Source organism: Felis catus, chromosome B1 (assembly GCF_018350175.1).
Source record: "Felis catus isolate Fca126 chromosome B1, F.catus_Fca126_mat1.0, whole genome shotgun sequence".
Taxonomy (NCBI): Eukaryota; Metazoa; Chordata; class Mammalia; order Carnivora; family Felidae; genus Felis; species Felis catus.
In genome coordinates, this window is record NC_058371.1 from 16,918,145 (window position 1) to 16,937,668 (window position 19,524).

The 19,524-nt window shown below is 38.6% G+C and overlaps 1 protein-coding gene across 2 annotated transcripts in view; it reads left to right on the forward strand.

Annotated features, from left to right (window-relative positions):
* Positions 1-19,524, forward strand: part of TLR3 (toll like receptor 3) — a 108,939-nt gene that overhangs the window by 33,430 nt on the left and 55,985 nt on the right. For both annotated transcript variants that reach the window (XM_045055116.1, XM_023252208.2), the window contains exons 3-5: positions 13,028-13,177; positions 17,521-17,748; positions 19,356-19,465. The gene's annotated coding sequence lies outside the window, so the exon portion shown is untranslated. The remainder of the gene's footprint in view (positions 1-13,027; positions 13,178-17,520; positions 17,749-19,355; positions 19,466-19,524) is intronic.

The window sequence follows — 19,524 nt, forward strand, 5'->3', positions numbered from 1 at the left end:
GCTTTCATCTGAATGTCGTTATATTGGGTTCTATCATCCAAAGAATCTTTAAATCTTATAAATCAGTGGAATGTTTTATCATGCAAATGTGCTTAGTTTTGTCAAATGCTTTTTTCTGTATCAATTGAGATGATCATATGGTTTTCTCCTTCAATCTATTAATGTGGTGTATTACATTGATTGATCTTTGTATGTTGAGCCATTCTAAATTCCAAGAATAAATCATGGTGTATAATCCCTTTAATATGCTGTTGACTTCAGTTTGCTAGTATCGTATCGAAGATTGTTGCATTGATACTCATGAGGGATATTGTTCTGTAGTTTTCTTATAGTGTCTTTGTCTGCCTTTGGCATCGAGTAATGCTGGCCTCATTAAATGAATTAGAAGTATTTCTTCCTCCTTAATTTTTTGGAAGAGTTTGATTAGGATTGGTGCTCTTTTCTCAAAATTTGGTAGAATTCACGAGTGATTCAATCTGGTCCAGGGCTTTTTATTTTGTTGGGAGGTTTATGATACTGATTCAATCACCATTACTAGTTTTAGGTCTATTTGTTTCTATCTTTTTATGATTCAGTCTCTTTAGGTTGTGTATTTCTAGGAATTTGACCATTTCATCATCATGGTATACAATTTGTTGGTGTGCAATTATTCAAAATACTCTCTTTTAATTTGTTTTATTGTGAAATTGGTAGTAATGTTCCCACTTTCATTTCTGCTTTTAATACTTGGAATATTTTTCTCTTAATTCGCATAGCTAAAGGTTTGTCAATTTTGTTGACCTTTTCAAAGAGTTAACTGTTGGTTTCATTGATTTTTCTCTATTGTTTCCTTATTCTCTATTTCACTGATCTCCACTCTAACCTTCATTATTTCTTTCTTTTTGCTAACTTTGGGTTTAGCTTGTCATCTTTTTCTGGTTCCTTAAGGTATACAGTTAGATTTTGATTTGAAAACTTTCTTCTTCTTTACTGTGTGTTGACAGCTATAAATTTGCCTAGCACTACTTTTGCTACATCCCATAAGTTTTAGTATATTATGTTTTCATTTTCATTTGTCTCAAGACATTTTTTTTTGAGAGAGAGAGAGTGAAAGAGCATGGAGGAAGGGCTGAGGGAGAGAGCGAGAAAGAGGGAAAGAGAATCTCAAGCAGGCTTTACTCCCAGCATGGAGCCTGACAAAGGGCTCAATCTCACGACTGTGAGATCATGACCTGAGCTGAAATCAAGAGTAAGACGCTTTGGGGCGCCTGGGTGGCGCAGTCGGTTAAGCGTCCGACTTCAGCCAGGTCACGATCTCACGGTCCGGGAGTTCGAGCCCCGCGTCAGGCTCTGGGCTGATGGCTCGGAGCCTGGAGCCTGTTTCCGATTCTGTGTCTCCCTCTCTCTCTGCCCCTCCCCCGTTCATGCTCTGTCTCTCTCTGTCCCAAAAATAAATAAACGTTGAAAAAAAAAATTAAAAAAAAAAAAAAAAAGAGTAAGACGCTTAACCCACTGAGCCACTCAGGCACCCGTCTCGAGGTATTTTCTAATTTTCCTTGTGATTTCTTATCTGACCAATTGACGTTTTAGGAATTTGTTGTTGAATTTCCATATATGGGTGAAATTCCCAGTTTCCCTTTCATTACTGATTGCTAGTTTTGTTCAGTTGTGATCAGAAAAGATATCTTGTGTGATTTCAGTCTCTTTTCGTTTACTAAGATTTACCTTGTGGCCTAGCATATGGTCTATCATGGAAAGGGTTCCATGTGCACTTAAAAAATGTATTCTGCTTTTGTTGGGTGGAGTGGTCTGTATATGTCCATTAGATCCAATTGGTTCATGGTGTTGCTCAAGTTCTCTATTTCCTTATTGATCTTCATTCTGGTTGCTCTATCCATAATTGAAATCAGTATTGAAGTCTCCAGCTGTTATTGTATACTATTTATCTGTCCCTTCAACTCTGTCAATGTTCGCTTCTTATATTTTGAAGCTCTCATGTTTGGTGCATATATGTTTATAATTCTTCCTATATTTTGGGTGTGTGGATACTTTTATCAACATATAATGTTGTTCTTTGTCTCATAACAGTTTTTGACTTAAACCAATTTTGTCTGATACTACTAAAGACAATTCGGCTCTTTTGGTTATCGCTTGATACGGAATATCTTTTCCTGTCCTCTCACTGTCATGTTATTTGTGTCTTTAGATTTAAAGTGAACTTCTTGAAGCTAGCATATAGGCATATATTCTTTGTTGATCTGATTTGCCAGTATATGCCTTTAGATCAAGGAACTTAATGCATATACATTTAAAGTAACTACTGTTGGGGTGCCTGGGTGGCTCAGTCACTTTTGTGTCTGATTCTTGATTTTAGCTCAGCTCATGATCTTAGGGTCGTGAGATGGAGCCCTGGGTCAGGCTGTGCACTGAGAATGGAGCCTGCTTGGGATTCTCTCTCTTTCTCCCTCTGCCCCCTCCTCAACGTGCGCTTGCTTGTGTGCGCTCTCTCTCTCTCATATGTGTATGTATATACATATATGTGTGTGTGTGTGTGTGTATGTATATATATGTATATATAAAGTAACTACTGTTAAGGAGGACTTACCTTTGCCATTTTGTTGTTTTCTGTATGCCTTATAGCTTTTTTTGTCCCTCATTTCCTCCATTACTGCATTCTTTTGTGTTTGGTTGATTTTTACAGTAACACACTTTTGATTCCCTTGTCATTTTATGTATATTTCATAGTTAAATTCTTTATAATTTCCATGGATATTACATATACAATTGTAAAGTTACAATAATTTCAATTGAATTGATACTAACTTTAATTGCATACAGAAACTATAGTCTGCCTCTGCCACTTTAAGTTATAGACACAGATTATACATTATATACTCACTAACACAGATTTATAATTATTTTATGCTTTTGTCTTTTAAATTCTCTAAAAAATGAAAGTGAAGGGGCATCTGGGTGGCTCGATCAGTTAAGTGTCCAACTCTTGAATTCGACTCGGGTCGTGACCTCACAGTTCCATGCTCACAGTGTGGAGCCTTCTGGGGATTCTCTCTCTTTCCTTCTGACCCTCTCCCTCTCTCTTTCTAAAAGAAAATAAATAAATAAACTTTTTGTTTTCAAAAATAAGAAAAATAAAGGTGACTTTACAAACCAAAATTACTATAATACTAGTTTTTATATTAACTGTGTATTTCACTTTGGAAATCTCGATCTTTATATATCTTTGAACTACTGTCTAGTGCCCTCTTCTTTCAACCTGAAGGATTTGTGTTAGCATTTCTTGTAGGCTAAGTCTAGGGGTAATGAATTTCCTTAGCTTTTATTTATCTGGGAATGTTTTACTATCTCCTTCATTTCTGAAGGACTGGTTGGCCCGTATAGAATTCTCACTTTCCTGTTTATTTTTTCAGCACTATGTATCAGCCTCACTGCCTTCTGCCCTCCAAAATTATTGCTTAGAAATTTCACTGATACTTTTATTGAGGATCACTTATATATGACAAGTCATGTCTCTCTTGATGCTTTAATGATTTTCTCTTTAACTTTCCACAGTTTGATTTTAATGTGTTTCAATATGGGACTTTACGGTTTATCCTACTTGGTATTCCTTAAGCTTCTTGGACTTGTACATTCATGGAGTTCATTGACTTCGGGGAAATTTTGGCCATTGTTTAAATATTTCAGCTCAATCTCACTTTCTTCTCTTTCTGGATCTCCCATAATGCATATACTGCTCTATTTTATAGTGTTCCACAAATCCCTTAGGCTCTGTTCACGTTTCATTATTTTTTTCTTTTTTGCTCCTTAGGTTCAAATTCAACTGTCTTATTTTTTCTTTTATGAATATAATTTATTGTCAAATTGGCTTACATACAACACCCAGTGCTCATCCCAACAAGTGCCCTCCTCAGTTCCCATCACCCATTTTCCCCTCCCCCCCATCCACCCTCAGTTTGTTCTCTGTATTTAAGAGTCTCTTATGGTTTGCCTCCTTCCCTCTTTGTAACTTTCCTACCCCCCTTCCCCTGCCCCCTGGTCTTCTGTTAAGTTTCTCAGGTTCCACATATGAGTGAAAACATATGGTATCTGTCTTTCTCTGCCTGATTTATTTCATTTAGCCTAACACTCTCCAGTTCCATCCACATTGCTACAAATGGTCAGATTTCATTCTTTCTCATTGCCAAGTAGTATTCCATTGTGTATATAAACCACATCTTCTTTATCCATTTGTCAGTTGATGGACATTTAGGCACTTTCCATAATTTGGCTCTTGTTGAAAGTGATGCTATAAACAGTGGGGTACACGTGCCCCTGTGCATCAGCATTCCTGTATCCCTTGGGTAAATTCCTGGTAGTGCTATTGCTGGGTCATAGGGTAGATCTATTTTTGACTTTTTGAGGAAACTCCACACTGTTTTCCAGAGTGGCTGCACCAGTTTGCATTCCCACCAACAGTGCAAGAGGGTTCCCATTTCTCCACATCCTCGCCAGCATCTATAGTCTCCTGATTTATTCATTTTAGCCACTCTGATTGGTGTGAGGTAGTATCTCAGTGTGGTTTTGATTTGTGTTTCCCTGATGAGGAGTGATGTTGAGCATCTTTTCATGTGTCTGTTGACCATCTGGATGTCTTCCTTAGAAAAGTGTCTGTTCATGTCTTCTGCCCATTTCTTCACTGGCTTATTTGTTTTTCAGGTGTGGAGTTTGGTGAGTTCTTTATAGGTTTTGGATCCTAGCCCTTTATCCTGTATGTCATTTGCAAATATCTATTCCCATTCCATCGGTTGCCTTTTAGTTTTGTTGATTGTTTCCTTTGCTATGCAGAAGCTTTTTATCTTCATGAGGTCCCAATAGTTCGTTTTTACTTTTAATTCCCTTGCCTTTGGGGATGTGTCGAGTTAACAATTACTGCAGCTGAGGTCAAAGAGGTTTTTGCCTGTTTTCTCCTCTAGGGTTTTTATGGTTTCCAGTTTCACATTTAGGACTTTGATCCATTTTGAGTTTATTTTTGTATGTGGTGTAAGAAAGTGGTCTAGTTTCATTCTTATGCATGTTGCTGTCCAGTTCTCCCAGCACCATTTGTTAAAGAGACTTTTTTCCATTGGATGCTCTTTCCTGCTTTGTCAAAATTTAGTTGGCCATGCACTTGTGGGTCCAATTCTGGGTTCTCTATTCTATTCCATTGGTCTATGTGTCTGTTTTTGTGCCAATACCATACTGTCTTGATGATTACAGCTTTGCAGTAAAGGCTAAAGTCTGGGATTGTGATGCCTCCTGCTTTGGTCTTCTTCTTCAATATTACTTTGGCTATTTGGGGTCTTTTGTGGTTCCATACAAATTTTAGGATTGTTTGTTCTAGCTTTGAGAAGAATGCTGGTGCAATTTTGATTGGGATTGCATTGAATATGTAGGTTGCTTTGGGTAGTATTGACATTTTAACTATCTTTATTTTTACAGTCCATGAGCATGGAATGTTTTTCCATTTCTTTGTGTCTCCTTCAATTTCCTTCATACATTGATTTCGTACCCTGCAACTTTGCTGAATTAATGTATCAGTTCTAGGAGTCTTTTGGTGGAGCCTTTTGGGTTTTCCATGTAGAGTATCATGTCATCTGTGAAAAGTGAAAGTTTGACTTCTTCTTTGCCTCAATTGTCTAATTTTTAAAAAATCATTGATTCTTCTCCCTGCTCAAATCTACTGTTGAATCCTTCTAGTGAATGTTTCCAGGCAGTTGTATTTTCCAGTTTCAAAATTTCTGTTTGGTTAACTTTTATAGTTTCTCTCTCTTAATTCTCTCATGTTATTTATTTTTTATTTCCCTGATTTCTTTTAGTTCTTTGTCTTTTCCTTTAGCTCTCCTTTTTTCTTTGTGATTCCAGAATTATGTACTTATTTATTTTTAAAGTTTTTATTTAAATCCCAGTTAGTTAATATACAGTGTAATATTACTTTCAGTTGTACAATATAGCGATTCAACACTTCCATACAACACCTGGTGCTCATAGCAATTGTACTGCTTAATTCCCATCACCTATTTTACCCATCCCCCAACCGCCTCCCTTCTGGTAAACATTAGTTTGTTCTCTATTGTTAAGAGTCTCTCTTTTTTTGCCCTTTATTTGTTTGTTTCGTAAATTCCACGTGAGTAAAATCATGTGGTATTTGTCTTTCTCTAACTTATTTCGTTTAGCGTAATACTGTCTAGCTGCATCCATGTCATTGAAAGATTTAATTCTTTTTTATGGCTGAGTAATATTCCAACATCCAATTTATACACACACACACACACACACACACATACATATATACCATCATTCATCATTCAATGGCCTGCTGGACTGTTTCCATCATTTGGTTATTGTAGATAATGCTGCTATAAACATTGCAGTGTATTTATCCCTTCAAATTAGTAGTTTTGTAACCTTTGGGTAAATACCTGGTAGTACAATTGCTGGATCATAGGGTAGTTCTATTTTTAACTTTTTCAGCACATTTCACATGTTTTCCAGAGTGGCTGTGCCAGTTTGCACTCCCACCAACAGTGTAAGAAGGTTCCCCTTTCTCCACAACCTTGCCAGCACCTGTTGTTTTTAGAGTTACTGATTTTAGCTCATGTGAAGTGATATCTCATTGTAGGTTTCATTTGTATTTCCCTGATGATCAGTGATGTTGAATTACTTTTCATGTGTCTGTTGTCCATCTGTATGTCTTCTTTGGGTGGGAAAATGTCCATGTCTTCTGCCCACTTTTAATTGGATTTTTTTTTTTTTGCGTGTTGAGTTTTTAAAAACTTTTTAAAAATGTTTATTTATTTTTGAGAGAGACAGAGGCAGAGCATGAACAGGTGAGGAGCAGAGAGAGGGAGACACAAAATCTGAAACAGGCGCCAGGCTCTGAGCTGTCAGCACAGAGCCCAATGCGGGGTTCGAACCCACGAACCATGAGATCATGACCTGAGCCGAAGTCAGATGCTTAACCAGCTGAGCCACCCAGGCCCCCTTTGGGTATTGAGTTTTATAAGTTCTTTATATATTTTAGATATTTACCCTTTATCAGGTATGACATTTGCAAATATTTGCTCCCATTTCGTAGGTTGCCTTTTAGTTTTGTTAATTGGTTCTTTCACTCTGTAGAAGGTTTATTTTGATGAAGTCCCAATAGTTTATTTTTGTTTTTGTTCCCCTTGCCTCTGGAGATATCTAGAAAGAAGTTGCTAAGGCTGATGTCAAAGAGGGTACTGCCTGTGTTCTCCTCTAGGATTTTTATGATTTCATGTCTCACATTTAGGTCTTTAGTCTGCTTTAAATTAAGTTTTGCCTATGGTGTAAGGAAGTGGTCCAGTTTCATTTTGCTGCATGTTGCTATCATGTTTTCCCAACACTATTTGTTGAAGAGAATATTCCATTGGATAGAATATCCAATGAATATCCCATTGGATATTCTTTCCTGCTTTGTGGAAGATTAATTGACCATGTAGTGGTGGGTTCATTTCTGAGTTTTCTATTCTGTTCCATTGATCTATGTGTCTATTTTTATGCCAGTACCATACTGTCTTGATGTCTACTGCTTTGTAATATAGTTTGAATTCTAGAATTGTGATGCCTCCAGCTTTGTTTTTCTTTTTCAAGGTTGCTTTGGGTATTCGAGGTGTTTTGTGGCTCCATACAGATTTTAGGATTCTTTGTTTTAGCTCTGTGAAAAATGTGGATGGTGTTTTGATAAGGATTGCATTAAATGTGTAGCTTGCTTTGGATTGTATAGATATTTTCACAATATTTGTTCCTCCAATCCATGAGCTTGGAATGTCTTTCTATTTAATTGTGTCATCTTCAGTTTCTTCCATCAGTGTTTTATAGTTTTTAGAGTACAGGTCTTTCACCTCTTTGGTTAGGTTTAGTCCTAGTTATCTTATTATTTTGGGGGAAGTTGTAAGTGAGATTTATTCCTTCATTTCTATTTCTGCTGCTTCATTATTGCTGCATAGAAATACAACAGATTTCTTTACATTGATTTTGTAGCCTGCGACTTTACTGAATTTGTTTATCAATGCTAGCAGTTTTTTGGTGGATTCTTTCTATATATAGTATCCTGTCATCTGCAAGTAAGGGAAGTTTAATTTCTTCCTTGCCTATGTGGATGCTTTTTCTTTCTTTTTGTTGTCTGATTGCTGAGGATAGGACTTCCAGTACTATGTTGAATAAAAGTGGTGAGAGTGGACATCCCTGTCTTGTTCCTGACCTTAGGGGGAAAGCTCTGTTTTTCCCCATTGAGGATTATATTATCTGTGGGATTTTCATATATGGACTTTATGATGTTGAAGTATGTTCCCTATATCCTCTATCCCTACTTTGTTGAGGGTTTGTATAAAGAACAGATTTTGTACTTTGTCAAGGGATTTTTCTGCATCTATTGAAATGGTGATATGGTTCTTATCCTTTCTTCTCATTAATGTGGTGTATCATGTTGATTGATTTGTGAGTATCGAACCACCCTTGCAACCCAGGAATAAATTCTATTTGATCATGGTGAATGATTTTTTCTAATGTACTATCGGATTCAGTTTGCTAGTATTTTATTGAAAATTTTTGGAATCATGCTCATGAGGGATATTGGCCTGTAGTTCTCTTATTAATGGAGTCTTTACCTGGTTTTGGTATGAGAGCAATGCTGGCCTCATAGAATAGGTTTGGAAAATGTTCTTCGTCTTCTATTGTTTGTAATAGTTTGAGAAGATTGGTGTTAACTCTTCTTTAAATGTTTGGTAGAATTCACCTGTAAAGCCATCTGGTCCTGGACATTTGTGTGTTGAGAGGTTCTTGATTATTGTTTCAATTTCTTGTGCTGGTTATCGGTCTGTTCAAGTTTTCCATTTCTTCCTGTTTCAGTTTTGGTAGTTTATATGTACCTAGGAATTCGTCCATTTCTTCCAGTTTGTCCAATTTGTTGGCATGTAGCCTTTTGTAATATTCTATTATAATTGTTTGTATTTCTTTGGTGTTAATTATTATCTGTCCTATCTGATTTGTGATTTTATTTATTTGGGTTCTTTCTATTTCCTTTTTGATACGTCTGGCTAGAGGTTTATGAATTATTTTATTTTCTTCAAAGAACCATCTGCAGGTTTCATTGATCTGTCCTATCGTCTTTGTTTTGTTTTGTATTGTTTTTTAGTTTCTATATCATTTATTTCTGCTCTAATATTTATTATTTCCTTCCTTCTGCTGGCTTTGGGATTCATTTTTTGCTCTTCTTCTAGTTCTTTTAGGTGTGAGGTTAGATTGTGTATTTGAGATTTTTCTTGCTTCTTTAGGTAGTTCTATTTTGCTTTATACGTCCCTCTTAGGACCATTTTTGCTGCATCCCAAAGGTTTTGGACCCTTGTGTTTTCATTTTCATTTGTTTCCATGTATTTTTAAATTTCTTCATTTATTTCCTGGTTGACCCATTTCTTATTTAGTAGCATGTTGTTTATTCTTCATATATTTGTATTTACGGTGTCTCCAATTTTTTCCTGATGGCTGACTTCTAATTTTATAGTGTTGTGGTCAGAAGAGATGCAGAGTATGACTTCAATAATTTTGTATTTGTTGAAGCCTGTTTTGTGACCTAATATGTGATCTATTCTCTAGAATGTTCCATGTTCACCTGAAAAGAATGTATATTCTGCTGTTTTAGGATGGAATGTTTGGAATATATCTATTAAATCCACCTGGCCCAGTGTGTCATTCAAAGCCATTGTTTCCTTGTTGATGTTTTGTTTAGGTGATCTATCCATTCATGTAAGTGGGGTGTTAAAGTCCCCTACTACTATTGTGTTATTATCAATTTGTTATTTTAGGCTAGTTATTGTTTTATATATTTGGGTACTTCCAAGTTGGGTGTACAAATATTTACAATAATTATATCCTCTGGTTGGATAGTCTTCTTTATGATTATGTAATGTCCTTCTTTGTCTCTTTTTACAATCTAGTTTGCCCAATATAAATATTGCAACATAAATATTGTCCAGCTTTCTTTGGACATCCATTTGCATGCTAAATGTTTCTGCACACCCTCACTTTCAACCTGCAGGTGTTTTTAGGCTTAAAATGGGTCCTTTGTAGGCAGCATATCGATGGGTCTTATTTTCTTATCCATTCTGACACACTGTGTCTTTTGATTGGAGCATTTGATCCATATATTCAAAGTAATTATCGATAGATTGTTTATTACCATTTTATTACTTGTTTTGTGGTTTGTTTCTGGAGATTTTCTCTTATCCTTTCTTGTCTTCATTAATTTTGGTCTCTCCTTTGCACTTAAAGTGTCTCATTTATTATTTCTTGCAGGGCTGCCTAGTGGTCACGATCTCCTTTAGTTGTTTGTTTCTCTGGGAAACTCTTTGTCTCTCTTTCTATTCTCAATGATAGCCTTCCTGGATAGAGTATTCTTTGTTGCCAGTTTTTCTCACTCAGCACTTTGAATATATCATGCCACTCCCTCTGGCTTTCCAAGTTTCTGTTGAGAAATCTGCAGCTAGCCATATGGGTTCTCCCTTGTATGTTAAGGACTTTTTTGTCTCACGCTTTTAAGTTTTTTTCTCTATCACTATATTTTGCAATTTTAATTACAATATGTCTTGCTGTTAGCCTGCTTTTGCTGATTTTGATGGGAGTTCTCTGTGCCCCCTGAATCTGGATGCGTTTCCTTCGTCAGATTAGGGAGGTTTTCTGCTACTATTTCTTGAAATATATTTTCTGCCTCCTTTTCTCTCTTCGTCTCCTGAAACTCCTGTGATACGATTGTTAACACATTTGATGGAGTCACTCAGTTCCTTAAATCTATTTTTTTTTGTTCCCTTATTCTTTCTCTTTTGCTTAGCTTCATTATTTTCCATTATTTTGTCTTCTGCATCAGTACTTCATTCCTCTGCTTCTTCCAGCTTGCTTTTCATCATATCAAGACTATTTCCAATCTCATTTATTGCATTCTTCATTCTGATTCTCTTAGTCTTTATTTTTTGAGAAAGAGACAGAGCATGAGAGAGAGGGAAACACAGAATGTGAAGCAGACATTCACTGTCTGCTCTGAGCTGTCACACAGAGCCCAATGTGGGGCTCGAACTCACAAACCATGAGACCATGGCCTTAGCTGAAGTCAGGCGCTTGACCAACTGAGCTACCTAGGTGCCTCCATTTTGATTCTTTTTAAACTATTTTATCTCTTTCATCAAGGCATCCCTTATGTCTTCTATTCTCTTCTCAAGTCCAGTGAGTATCCTTATGATTGTTGCTTTAAATTCTCCATCAGGCATGTTACTCATATCTGTTTTGCTTTTATCTCTGGCTGTGGCCGTATCTTGTTCTTTCATTTAGGATAAATTCCTCTGTTTGGCATTTTATCTAAGTCTCTGCCTTCTTCTCTGTGTTGGAAAACCTAGTTGTGTTTCTTGCTCCTGAAAGTAATGGCCTCATGAAGAAGTCATGTGTTGCCCAGGGCCTGGCGCTTCAAGAAGTGTCTCCTTCGTGTTCTGTGTGTACTCTGCTCGTGTGTTCTGACTGCTCTATCCATCAGGCAAGTCATCTACTGAGGCTCTCCTTGCCTGCTGTGGGCAGCATTTGGTCCCTGGCCTGACTGTGGCAAGTTTTCATTAGGTGTGCTCTGGTCTGCTTGTGAAATGAGACCCGAAACCAATTCCACCAGAACCGAGGCCCTGCAGAACTCTCTGGTTGTGAGACTCGGCGTGGGTAAGGGTTTGTGTTGGTCTTCTGGGGGAGGGGCCCACTGCCCTGGGACGGAGGCAAGCTTGACTGAGAAGGGCAGTTCCACCAGAGCATAGAGGGCCTGCTTAACCCAAGTTAGATAGCTAGTGTTGGCGCTGAGCTGCTTCTGCTATGTGGCTCTGCATTTATGCCGAAGGGTGGGGGAGAGAAATGGCACTAGTCAGCCCCTTTGTTCCTAGGGAGAAGTCTCTGTGAACACTGCGTCTCAGGGAATCAGTCCTAGAAAAGCTAAGAATCGCGTCACTGTGTGCCTCAGGTGCTTCTCAGTTTGCTGTTTCCTCACCATCTGCCCCCAGGTTGTTTGCTTGCCTTCTTTCCAGTAGCAGTCTAGTGCTCTCAGGACTCTATCCCAGCCAAACCCACGGACCTTTAAAACTCCAGGCTTTAAGCTCCACTGTTTGCAAAAACTCATGAAATTCAGCCACTCTCATGTTCCAAGCCAGGAGCTTTGGAGTAATGTTCTTCTTATGTGTTCCCCTGTGTGCTCCTCTCTTGCCCTTCTCTGTGACCGTGGCTCCCTCCCTTACGCAGTACCCAGGATCTGTTTCTCCATTAAACTGCATCTCTGCACTTCCTCCCTTCTTCACTGTGGCCTCTTCTCTCCCTTTGGTTGTGGAGTTTGTTCTGTCAGTCTTCAGGTCTATTTCTGGGGTATTTAGGATCATTTGATAGTTATCTAGTTGTGTTGATGGGATGAGACAAGCCTGGGATCCTCCTACTCTGCCACCACCTTTCCTCCCCTTCCTTTGGCTCTTTGAGCATATTTAAGAAAGCCGGCTTAAAGTTCTTTCCTGGTAAATCCAACATCCATGCCTTCTCAAAGAGAGTGTCTGGATATTTATATTGTTCCTTTCAATGGGCCATGTTTTCTTGTTTCTTTGTATGCCTTATGACTTTTATTTGAAAATTGGGCATTTGAGAAAACAGCTACCTCTCCAGTCCTTACAAACCTTTTCTGTGCTGGGGTAGTGCTTCACTCCTCGACCAGGTATGTTCTGAGCTTAGGGATAAGCCCAAGATAAAAGCTTAAGGTCAATTCAGGTCTTTTCTGAGAATGCCTCTTACCTGGGCTTGTGTGTGGTACTCTCACGCCACATACGTGACTGTTTTTGAATGTCTTACTATCCCAAAGAGTCTCATTCTGGCTTCAGTCCAGGGATTTAGATGGTCTATTATATGCGCCCACCTGTGATCTTTTGCATCAGGTGCCTGTGTATATGTATTTTTCCTAAAGCTTTCATAAACAGTGACTGTTGATTTTCCCCAGCCTGAGAACAAGTTCGATGAGACAACCAGTCCTTTAGGAAGCCCCCAGAAAGAGTAGAACATTATCAATAAATTTGATCGGCAACTGGGAATTTAGTTGCTGCATATTCTAGATGAAGACTGTACTGAGCCAGGAGGGAGTAAAGAAATGGTGAGTAAAATTTCCGTGAAATTTCCTATCATTTTTTAAGGTAAATTTTTCTTGACTGGTAATTCACTTGATTACTGTAGATCTTTGGCTGTTTTCCACAGTGACTAAAAGGTTAGTTCAGCCAGTGTCTTGATTTTGGATGTTTCCTTGGAGTAAGGGATTGAAACTTTCTAGTCTGACACTCTGCTGATATCACACCCTTGAGGAACTTTTGTGTAGTTAAAACAATCACTTTGAAAAATTAAAAGCAAACGATATATCAGGCAAAAAATTTGTGATACATTTAGATAAAAGCTAATTTCTCTAATATCCCAAAAAGCTCTGAAAAATCAATTAAAAAGGAGCGCCCGGGTGGTTCAGTCATTAAGCATCTTGACTCTTAATTTCAGCTCAGGTCATGATCTCATGGTTCATGAAATAGACCCCTGCATGAGACTTCATGCTGCAGCACAGAGCCTGTTTGGGATTCTCTCCCTCTCTCTCTCTCTGCCTCTGCCTCTCCCCCACGTGCTCACTTTCTCTCTCTCCCTCTCAAAATAAATATAAATAAACTTAAAAGAAAACAAATCAGTTATAAAAATATGAAAACCAAGTAGCAATTTGGAACAGCATTAACAGGTAATTTAAAGAAAAAGAAATGTTACTATTTCATTTGATGATGTTAAATTGTACATTCAGCTCTAATATTGGCTTCTTGTTTTTTAATTTTATTTTAATGTTTATTTTTATTTTTGACAGAGAGAGACACAGAGCATGAGCGGGGGAGGGGCAGAGAGTGAGGGAGACACAGAATCAGAAGCAGGCTCCAGGCTCTGGGCTGTCAGCACAGAGCCCGACGCGGGGCTCGAACTCACAGACCGCGAGGTCATGACCTGAGCCGAAGTCGGATGCTCAACCAACTGAGCCACCCAGGCGCCCTGAATATTGGCTTATTTCTAAATAAAGAATAAGACTAGCGTTCTATACAGGCTGTAAACTGTATATTGGAGCTTTCTGAACTTTGTTCGGTTTATGTATTTTAGCTCCATTATCTTTATCATAGAAAACTTTCACCTGTTCCACCTCTCTTCCACTTTTACTTCTCACTTTTTAAGGACCAGTTCTCATATTCTTATTATAAACCATCTAATGAAACATATAAAGCTTCCTCTTAGGTGGAAATCAAGAAATGTGGTAAAAAACCTAGCCTCTCCAACTCTGGGCTCTCTTTTAAATTTTCTCTGTTGATTCAAAATTTGCATTATAAAATGGAGATCAACTACATAAGCATTAGTTCTCACCAATGACCAATTCAATATGATTATGTTAAATTATTCGTTGCTTTTGATATTTTGAACTCCCTTGTGTTAAGGGTCATTATTTAATGGTTTTGTCTGCCATTTAGGACTCCATTCATTGGATGCCCAGTGGACATCAGCTTATTCAAATTTTTAATGTCTAAAGCATAGAATGATAGTGAAATTGTTATTTTAGTGAATATTAAGTTCAAGGCATAGGATCCAAAGAGCCCTTACTCATCTCATGCAATTGTCAATTAAGGAGAGTGAGACTAATGCACTTCACAGATTTATAAGAGACTAGAAGATATCACCACTTCAACTACCTTAAAATTACTAAATAAATAAGTAGATAAGTAAGTTTAGGTTAAACCAGAAGCTCCATGTGTCATATGTTGATTTCTGTTTCAGAAGGGAAGTTCAGGAGCGCCTAGTGGCTCAGTCTGTTAAGCATCAGACTTTGGCTCAGGTCATGATCTTGTGGTTCACAAGTTCAAGTCCCATGAGTTGGAGCCCCACGTCAGGTGAGCTGTGTGCGGACAGCTCAGAGCCTGGAGCCTGCTTCAGATTCTGTGTCTCCGTCTCTCTCTGCCCCTCCCCTGCTCATGCTCTGTTGCTCGCGCTCTCTCTCTCTCTCTCTCTCTCTCTCTCTCAAAAATAAATAAACATTAAAAAAAAAGAGAAGTTCAAGTTTCTAAATCTGCTCAGTAGATGAGAGAGTAGGGGGGAAGGACATAGTGTTATTTCCTCTCTTGTTAAAGTTCTTGCTGAATTTGTTTTCTGGATGAGTTCAGTTTAAACCAGCTGAAGTCAATGAGCAGAAATGGAAATGACACTGGTAAGAGGAACTGTACCTTTAGTTTAGAGAAAGAATTTAGAAACAAAAAAAAAAAGAGAGAAGGAAATGTCTGCTAGAATTTCATACGGTTCAGAGGAGGATCATGTCTTTTCTGAATGGTGGCTATACAGTGAGACCAGTGAGCATGATTGAAAATGCCTGCCTGTCTAATGCTCTGAGGCACACTTAATTAACTCCATCTAGGTTCATAATACAATCATCACATTACAAACCCATAAGCTTTTTTTAATGTTTATTTAATTTTTGAGAGAGAGAGAGAGAGAGAGAGACAGTGTAAGCGGGGGAGGGGCAGACAGAGATGGGGAGACACAGAATCCAATTCAGGCTCCAGACTCTGAGCTGTCAGCACAGGGCCCCACGCGGGGCTCTAACTCACAAGCTGTGAGATCGTGACATGAGCCAAAGTCAGCCGCTTAACTGACTGAGCCACCCAGGCGCCCCTGAATCCGTAAGTTTTAATGATGAAAGTGTATAGCCTTACTTTGGCTTCCTGCTAACACAAGGAAGATTGGTTAGTCCAATTTATTACAGAAATTCTAAAGAGCCATTCTAAATTAAACCTGTGCTTGATGTTGACTCTTTTAAATACTCAGCAGCTCCCTAGAAATTGGATATTCAGTGCTGACCCAAGTTTAAGTATTCCTCAACAATCCATTCTCTATTTGGACATAGAATCTGGCAAAAGCAGAATTATTTTGTCTAATATTAGACAAAATTTGTCTAATTTGTCTGCTCACTAGGCTGTTTTCTACACAACTTCAACTCTCTAATATGTTAGAAGTTACAAGGATGCAGTCTTCATGTTTAAATTAATTTATATGGGAAATTATAAACACTATCTCATATAGCCTTCAGTAGTCTAGTTTTATAGATGTGGGTGATGATGAAAACCATAATCCAGCCCGTCTCTACAAATCTTACGATTAAGCAAATAGACTTCCTAATGATTATACATTGTCTTCAATCATCAAAAAAAAAGATTTTCCTAGGATTAAAAAAGGCTGTAATTGTCCTTTATTTTTTTTTTCAACATTTATTTATTTTTGGGACAGAGAGAGATAGAGCATGAACGGGGGAGGGGCAGAGAGAGAGGGAGACACAGAATCGGAAACAGGCTCCAGGCTCTGAGCCATCAGCCCAGAGCCCGACGCGGGGCTCGAACTCACGGACCGCGAGATCGTGACCTGGCCGAAGTCGGACGCCCAACCGACTGCGCCACCCAGGCGCCCCTGTAATTGTCCTTTAAAAACAATGCCGAATTTATTAAGAATTAGTATTAAGAGCAGGCAGAGGACAGAGGGTCTGTAATTCCATAAATATGCAAACAGTAAATTACTAATTATTTTCTACTTACAACTGCCAGATTCTGAAACTCTTTGCATTTACTATCTTATTCAATTCTCATAAAAAAGTACTCAGGAGAGCCTGGGTGGCTCAGCTGGTTAAGCGTCTAACTCTTGATTTCAGCTCAGGTCTTGATCTCAGGGTCATGAGTTCAAGCTCTGCACTGGACTCTATGCTGGGCATGAAGCCTACCTAAAAACAAAAACAAAAACAAAAACAAAAACAAAACAAAACAAAAAAGTCACTTGGGATGGAGGAGGAAACTATAACATTCATAAATTTTAGTAAAATCAGCAAGAATTTAGTAAATTTAAGAGACTGACTTCGAGAATTTTTTCTGAGATTGATCGGCTTGTCTATAATACTACAAAAGACTGGTAAATATTGGGCTTATTAGTTTACACTTATGGATATGTGTCGTAAACAACTTTGATTGAATACTCTTAAAAAGGGGAAAATGAGCTTTGTCACTGTAGCACCTACCACCATAATAGCTAAATAAGTTCCTGCGTAATTAAGGAACGTATAGTGGAAAGAAATTGCCCTGTGATGTATTCAGAAGTTCAAGAATTGAGGACCTATTAACATTTGGATGTGAACAATCAGCCCAAGCTTGGGCTGATTGTTGCATTATGAGACCATCCGTAAAAAGTATTTGGAAAAAGCTATTCATTGGTTCAACTAACATTATGGAAAACCTCTTATGTGCAACGAGTCATAAAGCATAATGGGTAGGGGTGTCAGATTGTAGAGGGAACGTGTTTCGTGTCCCTAATGATACAAACCATACCACCCCAGTTTGGGGGTGGGGGGTTAAAACAACAACAGTCATTTATTTGTTTACTCTTCTTCAATTTGGGCAGAACTTGGGGACAATTCATCTCCATGTGGCATCTCGTCCATGCGACTCAACTGGGATTGAAAGATCCACTCCCAATATGGAGTGACTCATACGGACAACAATTTGCTGGCTGTCTTCTGGGTGCTCAGTGGAGTCGTTGGCCAGATTCCCAGTTCTCCTCCATGTTGCCTTTGCAGAAGGCTAGGTTGGGCTTCTAACCACACAGCCGCTGAGTTCTGAAAGGAAGAGGGTAAGTGCCAAGGTGCAAATGCTTATCAAGTCTTGGCTCACTTTATGCTTAATAATATCCTATTGGGGCGTGTCGTGGCTCAGTTGGTTAAGCATCCGACTTCAGCTCAGGTCATGATCTCACAGTTTGTGAGTTCGAGTCCCGCATCAGGCTCTCTGCTGACAGCTCAGAGCCTGGAGCCTGCTTCAGATTCTGTGTCTCTTTCTCTCTCTCCTCCTCCCCCGCTCTCGCTCTGTCTCTCTCTCAAAAACTAAACATTAAAAAGAAAAAAAAATGTAAATATCCTATTGGCCAATACTAGTCTTGTGGCCTAGCCCAGAGTCTTTGTGGGAAAAGACAATGCAGAGGTCTGAATACAGAAGAGGAGCCTGGTTCATTGGAAGCCAAAGTACTTCCATTGGAAGCATAGAAGAGTGGCTGGAGAGTTTTAATTCCAAGAACATACCCTGTTCTGCTTCAAGGAGCTCACAGAGAAGAAACCTCTTGAGTACTCTTAGTCATGTTTTACTACATATCCCAATGGGTAGACATGGGGGACTATCGTTTACCCAAGACAATTTTTTTATGGTATTATAGATAGGACAGGTAAAAAATGAGAAAATCGTGACCATGAGCCCAGTGAATACAAGGTGGTCCCACTAAGATTGAGGCCCAAGGGAGGGCATTTTGCATCACAATGCAAACCCATTTCTTGCTCTCAATTCTGCCATCAAGTCGAGCTAGCGACCTATTTCAGCTGTTCCGGGCGTGTTTATTGCCATGTTTGTTTGAATAAAGAAGCATTAAGGTAACTCATGGTATATCCCTCACCTGGCTAGGTTGCCTGGTGTCTCCAACAAGGGGATTGAATTAGGTGATCTCTACAGTTCCTTCTAAGTGTTTTATTATATAAAAACGTAGTAATAATATTGTATCATATTACATCAATAGTGAAAAATGCATTCTTTTTCTGACAAGCACATTCCTTCACAACCGGGAGTCAGTGAAGTTCACTGAGAGCTAACTGGTGAATCTGGACTTCTCTGAGCACATCTGTGTGCTCCCTAACAGGCTCTGACTCTAGAAACTGCAGCAGCATGTGTTAGGACTGGCCTTCGGCTTTACCACAGCCAGCAATTCTGCTATAAACTAGGTGTCTTCTCTGACCAAGATGTTAATTTCTGCATTACTCATCTTCCAGGCTTGCTAAGAAGATAAGAGAAGTGAAATTACTTAGCTTTGATTAGGGATTGTGGTTTTTTTTCTGTCACTCTGACCACACTCTACTAGATTCTGACGACAGTTTTGCATCAGGTTTTGGGGGAAAAAAAAAGAGAGAGAGGAATTCACTCTCAGGGATCTGTTAACCTCCAGAGTACTAGCCCTGCCCACACCGAGTAGGGAGGTCCTGCTTTTTTAACTTCTCCGTTGCTAAATCTGTGACTCTTTGAGTGAAACCTAAGGAACTACACCTGAAGAAGAAAAGCAAGACATTTTTAAGAAGCAGTTTAAAATTTCTCTTGCTGATAATGTGCTTTTTTTCCTCTTAGAAAAAAAGAGGGCTTCTTAGAATCCACGAAGTATAAGAAGCTTGCCTTTTTTTTTTTTTTTTTTTTTTTTTTTTTTAGTTTCACTTTCACGATTGCAGCAGGAAATCTAACATGCTTCCCTGGTGAAAACGACTGAATTTGGACTAATGGAAACAAGGAACAGTCAGCTGTTATCAGAGTACATGAAGGTATTTCTTTAAAATTCTTACTGGGATAGAATCTCTCATGTTGGGCAGATCTGGAATGC